The sequence below is a fragment of the Chiloscyllium punctatum genome, chromosome 9 (genome assembly GCF_047496795.1).
Source record: "Chiloscyllium punctatum isolate Juve2018m chromosome 9, sChiPun1.3, whole genome shotgun sequence".
NCBI classification, from domain to species: Eukaryota; Metazoa; Chordata; class Chondrichthyes; order Orectolobiformes; family Hemiscylliidae; genus Chiloscyllium; species Chiloscyllium punctatum.
In genome coordinates this window covers 119363808-119382602 of record NC_092747.1, presented here as the reverse complement: position 1 = coordinate 119382602, position 18795 = coordinate 119363808, and positions in this window count along the sequence as shown.

The window sequence follows — 18795 nt, the reverse complement described above, 5'->3', positions numbered from 1 at the left end:
GTCTGGCCTAATCCATAATACGGTCTGCACTGATGTTGCCTGCACCAGTCTGAGTCAAAAACAGGAATATTCACTGTAAGTGCAAAGCTCACTTGATTACAATGGTGACTAAACTTCATAGATAATTAATTGACACTAAAAGTCAGAGGACAGGATAAAGCACTATGGAAATGCAAATTCTTTCTAAAACATCAACCTGCCTATTTCAGATAGACTTGCCCAACATCTGATGATTTGCACACAATTACATTCTCTATTGGTTTGTGAAACTGTAGCAAATGAATGAAAATGCCAATACTTTTCAGCCCAAACTCTTTTACATACATCAAGAAACTTTAAAGAGGTATCCACATGTATAACAAGACGTGGTCTTGATTTTTGTTATATTAATTTGAGTAAAGTACTGATAAAAGTTGCTCTGCTCCTCGAGAGTTACTGCAGAGACCTCAAGTTTTGTGTTGTTGAACGTCACAACAAGTCCTGAACACTCATACAATTAAAGCATTTAGAGACAAGATACATGGGGAAAATTACAAGCCTTCTTTAGCAGGATTAAGTAGACATCACTGTGGTGACACTGATTTGCTATATTCTAAATGTAGGCTTTGTGAAATAACGGCACAGGAAATGAAAGAATTTAGGTGTTAAACTGAATGTTTTAAGTTTTTAATAGATTTTTGATGCATATGGGCACAACCATTGTACTTGTGATCTAAATAAGAAGTAATGGTTTCTTCAAATTGGAACTTGGGTCAAGCTAAGAGCAAATTGCAATCCAATTACAGCTGCTGGGATAGATTTTTGGTTAAAAGAAAGGCATTGAAAGCTTGCTGGGCATCGATCTGTGGATTCAATTTATTCCAGATGTAGTTTTCTCTTTTTCTTGTCAGGGTTAAATCCAAAACAAGGTTAAGTTGATTGTCTCCAACAAATAGCTATTTTATCTTGTAAGATGAATTTTTAGAAAGTTAAATAAGATCAGCAAGAAATGAATTTTAAACTATAATGCCAATGTTATGTATTTTAAAGCAGTCTGAACAATATCTTCAGTTTTAAGCAATTGATATACAAACCAATGGACTGCATAGCCGAATTAGAAAATCCATTCAAAATATTAAAATACTTCATCATTTCAGATACTGACTGACTCATAGACCTCAACCTTAATTCTCCACATAGAACAGAAAATGAGTGAGGGCAGTTGGACTGAGAGAATCCTGATACTAAACTAATTTTCTAATTAAGAGGAGTGTTATTTAAATATCCACTACTTTGTCATCTGTTAAGCATCCTGGATCCGTAGAATCAGAATAAACAAAGTGTTCCTTTAACCCATATATAGTCTTGGCCTTCCTTTGACTTTACCAACAGCATGGTGTCCACTGGAGGAACTGCATCTTATTTTCTAGTTAGGCACTAACACTTAGCATAAAGTCCTATGATTTAGCATAAAGTTCTCAATTCCTTTCTTCATATATCACCTGATCTCCCTGACCATGTATTGCTTGTTCCCTGTTGCTTTTGCTGTCAGTATGGCAGACACACTTTCTCCTTTCACAGCGAATGCATGCACTTACTTCCTTCATATCGTTTACCCTTTTACCACCATTATCACTGCCTTCATATTTTGCTCTGGACAAGCTCATCAACCGTTCCACCTCCTCCTCCTCTGTCACTAGCATATTTTCCAGCTCTGATCAGTTCCGAAAAAGAGCTAATTTGAACTCTAAACATTAACTCCAGTTTTCTTTCCGCAGGTTCTACCAGACCTGCTGAGTTTGTCCAACATTTTGTACTTGTTTTAGATTTCCAGCATCCATGGTACTTTGCCTATATTGCAGCACAATGTCCCTACTTTTCCCCTTCCATCACTTATTTGAGTGTTGGGAATTGATCCTTCAGGGCTATAGTTGCTGTCGACTGTTGACTTCTCACTCGCTTTCAAGGGTCTGGATCTGGCCAGGTTCAAAAACTTCTTGGAACTGAGGCCTAGCCATGCTAGTTCATTTTCATTCATTCGTGGGCAGACCTGGCTAGACTAACATTTATTGCCGATCTCTAACTTCCCTTGAGAATGTGATAATGAGCTGCCTTCCAGAACTGCTGCATTGTGTAAAAGAAGGTTGAACGTAGTGTACCCAGCTGTTGATTTGCTATGCAACCATTTTGTCCTGCTTGTATAGATCAATTTCACCCCCTATCAGCTACTAATCCACCCTGGGAGTAATTACAGAAGAACCCAACTGCAGGAGATGCACAAACAGTGATAAATATTTAACAATGTTTCTTCTGTTAGTTTTATTTGCCTGTGCAGTTAATTACAATAATTTCATTATTTAAACCTGTTGAGGATGATAGAGAGCAAGTGCGCTAGATGACAAAATGTGTTGCAGTGTATGGAGGATATACAGGTGTAGCCAGTAGCAATCTTGCCTGTTGAAACTAAACCCGCTTCTCAGGCAACATTTAAAATGATTCAAAAAGCTCAATTTCAATTGCATCACTCTTTCAATTTGTTGAGACGTGGAGTCCTTTCCCAATAATTCTCTTATCTGATCTCTGAAGCAAATTTTCTTCACAAAAGGGCGGGAATTTGTGGCGTTGACAGGAACCCAGCACCATGACTGAAAGCAAGTTGGCGGGGAGGGATGCCTGGGTGAATGGTGAAGGCAAGGTTATTTTACCGTTCAGCAGCTCCTGAAGTCACATCTTGCCAGCAGAAACCAATTGCTTCTTTTGATTCCGGTTGGCTGGAGGTGGCAGCCAATCTGAGGGCCAACAATTCAGTAACGCCAATGGGAGCAACTTTCATCAATGGGGCTATACCAGGAAGAGGAGCAGGAGGTGGCCATGCTTTTAACAACAGGTAGATTCATTCTGGGGTGTCAAGACCAGTCAAAATTAAAAATCACACAACACCAGGTTTTCGTCCAACAGGTTTATTTGGAAACATTAGCTTTTGGAGCGGTGCTCCTTCATCAGATGGTTGTGATAAAGGAGCTTCACCTAATGAAGGACCAGCACTCTGAAAGCTAGTGCTTCCAAAGAGACCTGTTGGACTATAACCTGGTGTTGTGTGATTTTTAACTTTGTCCACCCCAGTCCAACACTGGCTCCTCCACATCAAGACCAGTCAAAGGGTCTTAGCAAGTATTGAATAAAGTTATTGATGAAAGGCAGCATTGCTACCCTTATGATGGGGGTGGAGTGGGGCCAGTTCTCCAGAGGCTAATGTTTGCCTGCGGGAGAAGACCCCAAGGCTTGATAGGAGGCTGCCAGCTTTCACTTGGTAATCTCTCCACACGTTGGAGAGCACCTGAAAGACATCTTGGGTGGAAGGGCTGTCTATCAACGTTTTCACCATCAACAAGATTGCATGGTGATGACAGCACAATGGGCAAGCACCTGTTAACTTCCCACACCATAATCTCCAACCATCCCATCTCCCAGCCTGCAATCAAAAGGGTGGGTTATATAGAGATCAAACAGTACTGTATTGTACAGCATGGGTCACTTGAGATTATAGACTGTTGTTCAGTAAAGTATATGGATGAAGCATGAGGAAATGGAGTTGAAATACAGATCAGCCAAAATAAGCAGAGCAGGGATGAGAAGATAAATAACGTCTTTACTCCTTCCTCAGTTTACATAATGTGTGAGTAGATTGAACAACCTATTATATAGTTATCACCTTCAATGCAATGAATGTTAAGAAATGGGTTGTAGGGTGTGGAAGATTTGAGTTATAAAGAAAGGTTAGGTAGCCTGGGACCTTTTTTCACTGGAGTGTGGGATGTTGAGAGGAAACTATATAGAATTTTATAAAATAATGTGGTGTATAGATAGAGTTGATGGCAGTTGTCTTTTCCCTCGGATGGGAAATTTCAAGACTCGAGGGCACATTCTTTAAGGCGAAAGGAGACAGATTTTAAAAAGGCATGATGGGCAAACGTTTTACATAGAGGGTGGTTCCCATTTGGAATGAACTTCCTGAAGAAGTGATGAACAATTGCAATTTTTAAAAAACATTTGGATAAGTACGAGCATCGGAAAGGTTTGGAGGGACATGGGTCAGGAGCAGGCAGGTGGAGCCAATTTAGTTTGGGATTATGTTTCGTATGGACTGGTTGGACCAAAAGGTTTGTTTCCATGCTGTATGACTCTATGACTCAATGATTCTTTGTGTGAGTAATATAGTATATTGTGTGTCTGTATACATTGTAAACATTTTTGTTAAGCAAAGTTATAGGAGAGGAGCTGACCTTGTGGTATTGTCACTGGACTATTAATCCAGAAACCCAGGTAATGTTTAAGGCCCCAGGTTTTAATTGCAACACAGTAAATGGTGGATTTTTAATTCAATAAAAATCTGGAGTTAAGAATTTGTTGATGATCATGAAACCATAGTCAGTTGTCAGGAAAATCCAATCACTTATGTCATTTAGGGAAAGAAATCTTTCATCCTTACCTGGTCTGGCCTACATGTGACTCCAGACCCACAGCAATGTGGTTAATTCTTAACTGCCTTCTGGTCAATTCAGGATAGACAATAAATTCTGGCCAATCCAGTGAGACTCACATCCTGTGAATGAATTAAAAAGAATAAGATATACTCAATAACTGACTTAACATTTGAAGCTGAAGCTATTTAATATTCATTTCTAATATTCAACACAATAATATTCAATAAAATCCAGATTTTCTATTTTGTTTTATAGATTCGCATGCTTTCTTAGGAGGGGTGAAGATGTGCATTTTAAGCACGCCCTGAAAAGATGAGAGCCAGAGAAGTCAAGGGTGGGATTTTTTGAATGTGAACATCTCAGACAGTGTTTACTTACAGGAACAGTGCTCCTTGTGAGTGGAAGGGAATGGGGTCAAAGCACAGATCTGAGTTGTAGATATGCACTGTTCTCAGAGTGTTAGAGAGGGAACAGATTGGTGAAATAGAAAGGAATAAGACAACAAGGGGATATAAATTTTACATTTGTTGATGTAGGGGAGCTTGGAGCTAAATGAGGTCAGTGAGCATGAGGTGATGGATGGACGTGATTCAACTTAGATATGAGCAGCACAGTTTTGGATGATTTGGAAGTTTATGGAGGGTGGTGGATGAGATGTTGGTAAAGAAAACGTTAGAATAACTGAGTCCAGAGGTGGCAATGACTGTGATATCTAAATGCACATTTATGCTGTTCTGAAGAGATGAAGTACAGGTGTCTTTAGACATGAAAGAAGTTATTACTGTTCTTATGGACAATTTATAATTTTCCAGAGCTACCTAATAGACTTGTCAGAGAAATGACATTTTAAAACTACTCTTCTTTTGTTAAACATGCTCCTTAAACCTCAGGGGCCAGACTGCATGTTAATATCATAGAAGTCTTGGCAGATGATTGCACTAAAGCCCTTGGCAGTCAAGAAGGTTGATAATGTCTTATGCTCTTCTCTGAAAGTAATATCATGCATCAGCATAGAATAGAGTTTTTGCGGCTGTCTCATGGGACACTATAAGTATGAAGTGTCTGTCTGAATGGATTGAAAAAAAAACAGAGTATTGAATAAACTCTCAGCCTCCTTCATCCCTGCTGATTTCAAGGTGAAATTTTGAAATGAGCCTTTCTTACTGAGAAAATAGGAAAATGCAAAAATTATAACTTCAAAGAATTATCCATTATCATGGTTTGAACCAGCACAAGCAATGAGTGGGAAAATTGTGGGATGGCATGGTGGCTCAGTGGTTAGCACTGTTGCCTCGCAGTGCCAGGGACCCAGGTTTGATTCCTACCTCGGGTGACTGTCAGTGTGGGGTTTGCACATTCTCCCTGCGTCTGTGTGGGTTTCTTTTGGGTGGTCAGGTTTCCTTCCACATTCCAAAAGATGTGCAGGTTTGTTGAATTGGCCACGCTAAATTGCCCGTAGTGTTAGGCGCATTAGTAAGGGGTAAATGTAAGGAAAATAAGTCTGGGTGGGTTACTCTTCGGAGGGTCGGTGTGGACTTGTTGGGCCGAAGGGCCTGTTTGAATACTGTAGGGAATCTAATTTAAAAGTCTGTTTGCCTTGTTGTTTCTCAGTCTAGAAAATCAAAGCCCTCAGTGTAAATGCATTTATTAATTAAGGAAGAAGCTGGGTGTAATTTTCGCCTCCCTGGTATGGCCTGAATGATACTGAGGGGGCTCCGGAAAAAGGTGATGTTTGAAAATATCAGACTCTCAATGTTGACAAACATTTTCCCCGTTTATTCTCAAGCAATAAACGTCAACTTCAGAGTCTTGATGTTGAATGGTTAAAACTGTATTTCCATACATTGGCATATCATTAAAGCTCTATTTTTAAATTAATTCACAGGATAAGGGTATCGGTAGCTTGGCTAGCACTTATTGCCCATCGCTAATTGCTCAGAGGGCAATTAAAAATCAACTGCATTGCTGTGGGTCTGGAGTCACATGTTGGTCAGACCAGGTGAGGATGGCAGTTTCCTTCCCTACAGGACATTAATGAACCAGATGGGTGTTTCCAACAATCGATTCATGGTCATTACCAGACTCTTAAGTTTTGATTTATTTATGTGCCATTTCCATTTATCTTCTACATCACCAAGAAGCACCGTGGCACCAGTTTGTGACATGTAAGTCAGAGCTGGTACTGATGGCTGCAGCTTTCTACTTCCTCCATATTAACCTTTGCAGGGAAGTATAAGAGAAACGGCTTGACCAGAAAAGGCTAGCATCCTCCTTGATCTTTTATCCACATGAGTTAGCATTGGTGAGCCATCAGTATCATGGTGTCATCATGCTGGCCTTCAAATTAAGTCAAACACCACAGCAGCTCTTCTACAGTTTTGAGCTCAGGGCCGCCTCTGACTTGCATTCTCCTGCCAGGTCACTTTGCACTCAGGGACAGATATGCACCTTATGCATCAACACAAAGTGCTTTTCTCCTCACCAGGACGCATGCTCTGAACCTGCCTACTTATCATTCTCAAACCTGCCAGCTGCTTGGAAGCTGCCGGTCTCAATACCTTGCGCATTGCTTTCTTTGTGTATTCTCCCTGACCTCAGCACCAACTTATGAGCTGCCAGCCTTTGTGTCGGCCGCATTGCTTTCTTAGCATACAGCGTCTATTGTTCTCAGTTACATGCTGTAAGCCTCTGTGGCTTGCATTGCTTATTAGTATAGAGGGAGAGTCAGACAACGTAGAGTCATAGAATCATACAGCACAGAAACAGACCCTTCAGTCCAACTGTTCTGCACCAACCAGACATCCCAATCTGACCTAGTCCCATTTGCCAAAGAACCTGTCCTATTCATATACCCAACTGGATGCCTTTTCAATGCAGTAATTGTACCAGCCTCCACCACTTCCTTTGGCAGCTCGTTCCAAGCACGCACCATCCTCTGCATGAAAACGTTACCCCTCAGGTCCCTTTTAAATCTTTCCCATCTCAGCTTAAACCTATGCCCTCTAGGTTTGGACTCCCCACTCCTGGAAAAAGGCCCTGTCTATTCACCCTATCCATGTCCCTCGTGGTTTTATAAATATCGATAAGGTCATCCCTTAGCCTCTGATGTTCCAGGGAAAATAGCTCCAGGCTATTGAGCCTCTCCCTATTGCTCAAACCCTCCAGTTCTGGCAGCATCCTTGTAAATCTTTTCGGTGCCCTCTCAAGTTTAATAACATCCATCCTATAGCAGTGTGACCAGAATCAATGCAATATTCCAGAAGTGGCCTCACCAATAGCCTGTACAGCAGTAATACGACATCACCAATATCACGTACAACAGTGATGTGATGTCACCAATATCCTGTACAGAAGTAATATGACATCACCAATGTCCTGTACAGCAGTAATGTGATGTCCCAACTCCCACATGTAATGTTCTGGCCAATGAAGACAAGCATGCCCAATGCCTTCTTCACCACCCTGTCTACCTGCAACTCCACTTTCAAAATCAAGGTACCTGCGCCCCCAGGTCTCTTTGTTTGGCAACACTCCCCAGGTCCTGTATGTTAACTGTATAACTGTATAAGTTCTGACCTGGCTTGTTATCAAAGTGCAATACCTGACATCTATGTGAATTGAACTCCAACTGCCACTCCTCGGCCCATTTGTGACAGTCAGGGGCATTGAACTGTCAATCCTTCAGTCAGGTAGGAGGTAGATATATTTTACTTGCTGTGGGAATATCAGATCTGCAGCAGCAATTTATGTGGCAAGCACAATGTACATGTTCCAACCAAACGGCCACACATGAAAGTTAAAGGCGAGCAGTCTTCAGGGGGGTGAGAGCAGTCTACAGTCAGTCAGGAGGTACCATCACAGTTAGTCAAGGAACTTTCCCAGTTCTTACACATGTTGTTCTGTAGCTTGTAGTGGAGGAAGACCATGAATGAATCTTAGCAGAAGCTTTTGCTTTTGATAAAGTTGCACAGCTTATTGCATCTCAGTAACCAGGGGCTGAATCTTGTGTTGTTTGTTTGGCTAAGTGTCAGTTTCACTAAGTTCTTTTTGGAGGGTTTATGTCTGCAAGGCTGAGCAAGTTTTCTCATCGTATCTTATCATAGTATCCATGTTAAGTAGCCACCACTATCTGCCCCACTCCTATGCTACCCCCCCACATCCAGTTCAAGCCACATTCTACCACTCACTGTACCAGGAATAATTCATCAGTACTAAGATACACAAGAATGGACTGGCATCTCTGGTGCTGGTATCATCATTGAAAGTCCACTATGCACCTGCACAAACACTGTCACTTGGAGCTGTCCTTTAGAATTCCTGATGTTTACCGTGGACATGGCTGCGTTGCAGTCAAAGAGTGTGGTGCTGGAAAAGCACAGCTGGTCAAGCACCTGGCCAGGAAATTCCTGATGACAGGCTTATGTTCGAAACGTTGATTCTCCTGTTCCTTGGATGCTGCCTGACTGGCTGTGTTTTTCCAGCACTACACTCTTAGACTCTGATCTCCAGCATCTGCAGTCCTCACTTCCTCCTTGCTGTTTTGCAAGTAAGAGCCTGGAGGTCCTGATGGAAGGTAGATTACCACATCTGAACATCCTCTATCCCCAGGCCCAGCAAAGCAGGTCATGAAACTGGACCATGCCATCCTGGCACAAGGTTGCCATCCCAGTCAGTGCAGTCTCAGCCATCTGGAGGAAGGCATAGCAATGAAGGAAGAAATTCAAAGTTTCCCATTCCAGCCTAAGTGCCATCATGTTTGCTCCAATTCCTCACAATCACTCTGTGTTGACTAATGTGTCTACCTTTCATCAAGGTTCAAGGTCTACCACTCTTACCATTGCCTGCAATATCTTCCCTTACTCACTGTTAGCCATCCCAAACTCTGTAAACCACTAGCCCTTCATGCCCTCTGTGCTGTCCACTCATTCACTCACTCAGGACACCTCCGCACCAACTAGAATACACTTGCATCTCACTCAATACCTGCACCTCTCTCATTCCAGGAGGAAAACAGCCCACAATAGTGCCAACGGAGTCAATGTGGGTGGTATCTGCCAGACATTCAACCTCCCACGCCTTATTGGAGAGGATGGGCATCCTGTGGCCATCCAAGTAAGCTCAGAGTGAGTGAGCATTAAGAAAGTAATGATTCCCAACATCATGATCAACCTCACTGGATCCCTCACATGGTTCTGCTACATTTTCCACTATGGACCATGTCATTCAGCCCCTCTAAGGTTTTGCCTATTTATGGCTACATCATGTCCTAGGCACATTATCAATCACCAACAAAGGGTAGAGAAGAACACGTGCCAATATTATCAGACCCCAACTATTGGATTGTTCACCCAGAGGATGTGCAACTTTATCAAACAGGATGGATCTCAGAGTAGCTCAAACGTGAGCAGTTTCAGAACCATTAACTCACCTGGCACTGATCACAGTGGATGATGTTTTAACCAGTTTATAAAAATATTTGTGAACGTAGCTCTTTTATGATGCCTGTTGATTTTCTACTGAATCAAATCAAGACGGTCCCTAATCCACTCGAAGAGGGGTTAATCCATCGAGTGGAACAAATATATGAGGATTGTGTGAGGGGGAAGCTTACCCAGCTGGCCTCCTTACTGTGTGGCACCTGGTACCCTCCCCAGCTGGCACATTATTTACCTGGCATACCCGTCCCTCCTGAATTCCAGGGACACAAATCTTAGACTGAGGTTATTTATTTACCATTTGACAGCAGTCAGTGAAGTGACTATCTGTGATGCTCTCCTTCTTATGTCAGAACATAGCAGCTGACCTCTGTGAGGAGGGGATGTGGCTTGCATTCCTCGAGATTTCTGCTCTCTGAGAGAATTCTCAGAATGGGCAAGACCAGCTCTGCATTCAGAATCTCCTGACTGAAAGGCTAAATGCTCTAATTTTGTAAAAATGAAGCAATGGAGTGGCAGAATATCCAGCCGATAGAGCCTTAGTTTCTCAAGGTTACAGGGTTGGAGGGGGCTGCAGAAAATATAGGGAACATAAATTATAAATTAATAAATGAGAATTATTGTAGAAACCATTTTTTGTATCATTGCACAGAAGGAGAATGGGAATAGCCAATTAACCACATTCAGCCATTCAATTAGATCATGGTTGAGCTCTGTCTAAATTCTATTTCCATTGCTTTTCTCTGTATGTCTTGGTATCTTTACCTAACAAACCTAAAAATCCATCTCAGTCTTGAAGACTCCATCTGCTCCAAAACTCACAGCTTTTTAGAAACCAAGCTCTGATTTTCTACTCTTCATGTGAAGCAAATTCTTCATAATTCACTTCTGGATGACCTTATTCTAATGTCAAGATTATTGATAGCCACTTGTTTGTGGGAAAATCCTTATGTCATTTGATCATCCGTCAATCTTCTGTAATCATCACTGCATTCATGTCATGTATTGATGAAGTGCATTTTTAATATCATTAATAATTTTGCTGTCAAGGTTTGCTTTCTATCACCGTGGCTTTAGGAGCTGGAATTAGGCCAACTTTGCAAGCATACCTCATCAAACTTTAATATATCAGAAGCGTCATTTGTAGTTAAAAAAAAAATACTGCCTCCCAATTTTCAACGTAAAAACTAAAAGATTCCATGAACGGGCACTGTAGTTTTAAAAGAGAATACAACTGCAAACCTTACAAAGTTCATGATACTGATCATCATCATTTCTATGATTTTATCTAATTGTAGTAAGTTGTGCTTTGTTGTATAACCCTGCTCTGTTGTGATTGGGTTTAAGTATTCTATTACCGATGCACACAATGAGTGTTTACCAACCCAGGCCTGCAACATTTGGGTTTCCTGGTCATGGACCAGACCAGATACCTCCTCCAGCCCCCCCAAAATATTTAAGAAGGTGGCCTAGAACCTATTTTGAAAGGCAAACAGTAAGTCCCTACTGTTTTTCTGTTGTCTGTAAAAGGTACTGTGGAGGTTGGGTTATCATTCCGTCCTGTAATTTAAACAATTGTCACTGTTCAAACTACCCAGTTAAACAAAACACAATTTATTTAAACACTGTAGTTAAAATACAACCAAAGAAGCAGGAAGTTAGAATAAATTAACTCTATAACCTATTAACTGTTCTAATATACTAACATCCCATAAACACACCCCTTGGCAAAAAGGCAAATTCAGACAGATTCTCACATGCAGTTGTCCGATCCAGGAGGAAAAAAAATCATCAAGAGAAAATTCAGAGACATCAGCAGCAAAGAAACATTCACTGAAGTTTCTGGCTCTGTTGAGACCCCAGTAGCTTCTGCTTAAAGCTAAACTTTAAAGCCAGAAATCCTGATCTGTGAGAGATGAGCACATCCATTCAGGCTGTTAAAAAAAATGAAGACTTCCCAATCACTCTAGTGATTCTGGTAGACTGCTCAATGCCTCTGCCTTGCAATCTTCCTTAAAAAATAAGGGCAAAATAACGTCTTACAGTCACATAATCATCACAGTCTTACTTGACATGAAGACTAGCATTCCACAACATTTGATGGGATTACACAGTTTAAAGCTCAAACTACCTGGATTCATGCTTTTCTTACGTTTGGAATGCTCACTGGTCATGTTGATCTGGATCCTGCATGAATGTAACTGTGCACTCATATCCCCACATTAAACCGCATTAAAAATAAAACACAACTTTTTCATAAATTGATTATCATGTGGTGCACCGAAGCACTCATAACAATTATTTTCAATTTTGGTGCCAATGGAGCAACATTTGAGATAGAGGTGAAGAAGGGGGAATGATTTGCTGAGTAATGGTTCAGGATCAGTGTCAAAATGTACTGGAAGTTATATATTGCACGTTAGTTTAAATTGCAGTGTGGAATGATAACCCAACTTCCACAGTACCTTTTACAGAAAACAGAAAAAAAAGAGTTGAAATGACAAATTTGGTCTTACATGCTATACCAGTGATAAAAGAAATTACACATTTAAAATGGAATCCCAGAATGAAAAAGCTGACTATTAGTAATTGAAGTTCATGCTTCTCTTTTCAATTATACCTGGTGTTCTGATGATGTGGGTATTGTCAGCTTTTAATAAAGTGGTTAACTGCACCAACCGCTTTGAAGCTGACTTGTTTGTGTCCTGCAATTCAAAATCACATGAAAAATTCCTTTTGGAAATAATTTACTCCAGCAAAACAATGATTTGAAAGAAGGAACTGCTGTTTAACCCTTCAAATATGAATGAGCCTTTTCACCTATTCCAGTCGATTAATTTATTCATGCTGTGGCAGTCGCGAAAATGGCTTATAGTAAAATTGTAGCATTATGTGTTATAAAGTAGGGCCTGAAGTTTCCTTTGAAATGGTCCAGAGATACTGTGTGGAATTTTCCCAGCCCATTAGGGTGGCACGGTGGCACGGTGGCACAGTGGTTAGCACTGCTGCCTCACAGTGCCAGAGACCTGGGTTCAATTCCCGCCTCAGGCAACTGACTGTGTGGAGTTTGCACATTCTCCCCGTGTCTGCGTGGGTTTCCTCCAGGTGCTCTGGTTTCCTCCCACAGTCCAAAGATGTGCAGGTCAGGTGAATTGGCCATGCTAAATTGCCTGTAGTGTTAGGTAAGGGGTAGATGTAGGGGTATGGGTGGGTTGTGCTTCGGCGGGGCGGTGTGAACTTGTTGGGCCGAAGGGCCTGTTTCCACACTGTAAGTAATCTAATCTAATCCATGAATGATAGGCACAATGGCGAAATCGATGGAAAAATAAGATTCTTGTTGCAAATAATTGTCTGAATTTCGATATAAGGTTTTAATGGCTAGATGAAAATGTTACTGATGAGTGCCACAGGGTCTAATCGTACACACTAAAATCTTATTGTTACCTAATCTCACCTCATATATATGCAGGTTGCTACTTTCCCAGATACAAGAGAGAAACTAGATAGTGGCCTATACCTGACTTGGACATAAAGCAATTGCATTGTGGTTGGAGCCCATTAGGTTTTTCTCCAGGCATCCATCTTGGGCCAGAATTCTCTAACCTCAAAGGGCACGGTCCTTAGGCAGTGAGACCCAGCACTTTCTGCCCACAGAGAATGGCATTGGATATGGACCAGCCTCACCACATCATCTTTGAGTTCAGCACTTTCTTTTGCATTTTGGAGGGCTCTAAGGCTGCTGTCAGGTTGCTTTGCCTGCAGGGACACACACCTATCTCAGGTACACAGACAGTCATTCATGTGTGGAATGAACGGCCAGAGAAAGGGGCGAATGCAGGTATGGTAACAACGTTTAAAAGACATTTGGATATGGGCATGAATAGGAAAGGTTTGGAGGGATAAGGGCCAAACGCAGGCAGGTGGCACTAGTTTCATTTGTGAATATGGTTGGCATGGACCTGTTAGACCGAATGACTGTCTGACTCAATAACTGGGTGTAAATCACATGTCTTGACTTGGTTTCTTAATGCTCACTCACTTTAGCTACGCGGAAACTCACCAAATATCTGCTTTGTCTTACTTTGCCTGATTGCACTTTGCAGCTTCATTCAGAACTTGCAGGATCCACAGTACTTCTAATCTCACTGTGTCATTTAACACAGACAGAAAGCAGGTAGCTTGTCATATCTGCTAGCAATGATCAGTCAAGGAGGTGGATATGTTGCTGTACAGCAGCCTGCTATGTCAATGTCATTCCTACAGCATGTTTCAGCAGTTTACATGGCAACCAAATAGCATGTGGATTAGCTAAGCAGATCTATCTCAAAATCTAAGGGGAGTAGTCCTCAGTCATGGGGAGGGGACTACAGAATACAGGCACAGTAAGTTTAGGACTTCATCTGGAATTACTTCAGAGTCTTCAATGTGGTCTATCGACCACTTGGTGCAATAACAGTCTGGGGATTCACCTCCTTACAGTCCTGGAAGTGGGTCATGGTCAGTCAGCACAACCCTGGTTTCAATGAAGAGAAATCAATGAATGATTATGATTTGCATTGCTAAGCAGTAGGTCTGGGATCTGAGAGTAAAGTGAGGAGATGAACATGTTAACGAAGGCTTTGGGTCGGAATATGGGGAGGCTCAAACATGTTGAGGTCAGCAGGAAGAAACATAAAGATTTTTGGGAGGGGATGCTGGTTATCTAAAATTACAGCTTAAAATTCACTCTCGACAGGCGTGGGGAATATTTCCTTCAATAAAAGTCCAAATAGAAGCCATTTCATGATGCTGTCAGCATTTACTGAGGGCAGTGATCAGCAGTCTCCCCACGGCAGCAAGAAGGGGATCAGTTTATAAATGAAAAGAGGGCCGTACGGAAAGGACAAGGTCAGAAGTCACATGACACAAGGTTATAGTCCAACAGGTTTAATTGTAATCACAAGCTTTCTGAGCACTGCTCCTTCGTCAGGTAGCTCCATAGTGGCCTGTGCCAAAAGTGGGGCTAATGTGGCCGTGTGGATGAACAGCCATCAGTCAGAGGTCTGGGCTCTTCTCTTTTGGAACTGTCCAGTTAGGGTGGGCCACAGTCAGTCCATCAGGTCTGTCCACATACATAATAGGGGGGGGGAGGGGAGTGGGAAGAGAGGGGGCAGAGAGGCAATCACAATGATGGGCTGGAGAGGAGAAGGACACTCAGGAATCTATTCTGCAGGATTGGGGACTGCAGCTAAGGAAGCAGGGGTTACAATTGCCAATGGAGACCACAGTATCTGCAAGTGTTGAGACATGATTGATCTAGATGGTAACCTGGGACCGAGCTGCCAAGTATGGTGGCCTGGCATCTTCTGCTGCTCCTCCAAGAAGAAGATTCCTCTACATTGTACCCCCAACATCCCTCAACAGGAACTGCAGGTCCCTGTGAGCAAATCACAATGTCATCTACCCTCTTCTGTAATTTGTACAGGTTCCATTTAAAATATGCAAAATATTTCCCTTTTAAAAATGGTGCAGGTCTAAGGGATGCTATCTTGTGATTGGCTAATTGTTCCTGGAACAACACGTATTAAGGTGTGACTAGAATTGGATGAGAGGGGCATTGGAGGGATGGCTCAGGTAGTTAATGGCGTGTGCTTAGTAAGATACTGCAAGAAATCCTGCTAGGCCTTGCAGTGAGAATCTCTCCTAAAAATTCAGGACAACTCTTCGCCAAAAAAAGTAACCATCTGCTCCAACCACAGAGTGAATAATTATTTTGCATTTTGCAACAGCCTCATAATTTACAGTGCAGAAGATCTGTAATTCTGATATATGAGAATACAAGAGTATTTCTATCAGTCTAAATACAGTTCATTGATCTGCTGAAAGGTTGCCCTCAAGAGTTTCATTGAATTAATGCCAGCTTTGGTTCAGTGCTGACCTTGTGTCTTTCTGTGGGAAAATTCTGGGTTTAAGCCCTACTCGAGACTGGAATGCATGATCTCAAGTCGTAAGTTTGCCGGTTGAGCTGGTAGATTTGTTCTCAGATGTTTCATTACTGTGTGAGGGAACATCATCAGTGAGTCTCCACTGAGGCACTGGTGTTCTGTCCCGCTTGCTATTCATCTGTCTTGGTCTGTTGTGGTAGGTGACAACAGACCGAGACATATAAATAACAAGTGGGACAGAACATCAGTGATTCATTGGAGGCTCACTAATGATATTATCTAGCATGGTGATGAACCATCTGAGAACAAACCTACCAGCTCAGCGAGCAAACTTATAACCTGGTCTACAAATCTTCTCCAAAATCGCATAAATGATCTCAGTTGACACTTCAGTGAAGTACAAAGGGGGTGTTGCACTGACAGAGATATCATTGGTCAGATAAGATGATAAATTGAGACCCTGTCTATTTTCTTGAGTGGCTATACAGTTTCCCAAGAATTTTACAAACCAAGCAACATAATTGAAGCAGGCGGTCTACTCATTATCTTACTGATATTGTCGGGATTGTGCTCCGCACAAGTTGATAGGATTACAAAAGTACTCATGGAAGGTAAATTTTGGAGCATCCTGAATTTGTGAAAATAGAACATTTTCCAATTAAAAAGGAAAAGACACCACTTGCATCACTTTCAAAAACAGAACTTGCTGGAAAAGCTCAGCCAGTCTGGCAGCATCTGCGCAGAGAAAGCAAAAGTTAACGTTTGGCTCCAGTGAGCTTTTGTCAGAACTCCTTCTTTTGTTTCACTGCTCTTCTGAAGAATGGTCACCTGATCTGAAATGTTAACTTTGATTTCTCTCCATGGATGCAGCCAGACCTGCTGAGCTTTTCCAGCAATTTTGGTTTTTGTTTCTGATTTCGAGCATTCGGTTTTAATTGGTTTCACCTTGTTACCAATCAGTATTCAGAGTTTAATGCCTATTTAACATAATATATGTTAAAAATCAAAAATTAGTTGGCTTCCACAAAAAAAATGTACTTCACCAAAAATGAGATGTTTGAATCAAACATTAAGGGCGGTTCATTTAGTGCCAACCTGTACTAGGAACTGCGTACATCAGAAAACACCCTGATATAACAACACTGATTTCATAAAGCAGAATCAGTGGTTCTGTCAGCCACCTTACAAATCGCTGTACAGTTGTGGCAGTAAAGATTTGAAGCATAAACTGCAAACCAAGAAGCACAAGAAGAGAGAATAGTGAGATTACTTACTCCCAAACACAAAAGAAAAACATCTGGTTTCAATAGAAACTGTGGATGAATAATCCATTTGCAGTATACATTAAGGATCAGTTCAAATATATGGTTTATCGTGTCTGAACTGATGACTGGAAATTTTCAAAGTTATTGTAAAAGATTTCAGCTTATGGTGTGTGCTTAAATTATGGTCTAAGCATGGCTGCTTATTACTGCAGTTTTGAAAACTGTAAGGGTAAATGATATGGTTTACGGCATAATACTTCTTGGGTGTGTATTAACTAATTGCTGGGAAATGTGTAGATTTAAGTTGTGTTACATAGAAGTTGCACAGATAACATAAATTGCAGATATTGCAACTTAAAAAATTAAAAATTCACAAGAATAGAAAATAATAGTTCAGTTTTCCATGATTGACTCTGCTCTTTATTTATCATTGTTGACTAATTACAGAAAGTGAATTTTTTAAAAACGTATTTCAAATCGTAACATTAAGAATTTCCTTGCCATCATACAGGAGAATTTTTGTTTACATCTTTATCTATTTTCCGATCCCATCTCTGTCAATTCGAACAGTTGTTGAGATCCCTGGAGTGTGGTGAGGAATAAAGTCAACAACATGGGTACAAGCTTAGTCCTGGCTGTGGTTATTTATGGAGACTAGCCTCCTCATCATATCTCAAACATGTGGAGTGGTGAACCCTCAAGTTATACATAACTAACTTTCTCTGTCAGTCTCTAACAGATTTACCTTTGGTCCTTTGTGATCCATGACTCCTTGCCTTGCCTAACATTTATCATTTGAGAATCCTGCCTTGATTGCCAGCAATGCCTTCAGAAATAAAACCCTTAGTTTCTGAAATTCTACTTCTCAATGATGCTGTATGTCTGTCTTACCTGCTCCCCCTTAAAAATCCTAGTCTTTGCCGAAGTGATCAATCGACTATTCTAATATTGCCTTCTGTGGTTTGCACAGACCCAGATTCTGCTGGTGTTGTAGGCAGCATGATTTGGAAAATGTCCCAACTTGCAGGATCAACCTTTGGACAAATGCCCCTGAGCATCAGAACCTTTTGTGCTAGAGTTGGGTGTGGGATGGAATCGGACAATCTGATTCCAGAAGCAGAATGAGAATAGCGACAGGGGCAGCTAAGTGAACCCTCTTTCTTTTCTCTGGTACTTCATCCCAATTGTAGAAAAGGTTGATAGGCTCATTAACCTCACAGTCCATACCCTCTCACCATCATTAAACCACTTCCCTTAACCTCTTAAATCTCACATGCCAAACTTTGCTGCTCACCCATAAAGATTTTATTTAGTTCTATACCTCTTCTGTCCACATTATGCATACTTAGTGAGAGCCCAGAATCCTATAAGTAGAGAATTCTTTTTTGATGACCGGAGAACATTGTTGATTTTGCTTGATTAACATATTGAAAAGTTTAACATAAGTTGTTACTTTTGTGATCTCTTTTTTCAATATCTGAATGTTTATTTGCATAAGTTTGAGTGGTGTCAAATTCTTGAAGCCTTTAATGGTAATATTTTAATAGATTGTTTGATTGCTGGTTTCTCAAAGAAAGAGTTTTGAATAAATGCTTTTTCTGAACTGTTTCAGGAGTCATTGTTCATGAATTTCTTATTGGTTCTGTACTGATTGTAGATTGGTTAAATTGGCATGGAAGGGTATGCATTGGCAAAGAGACCATGAAGA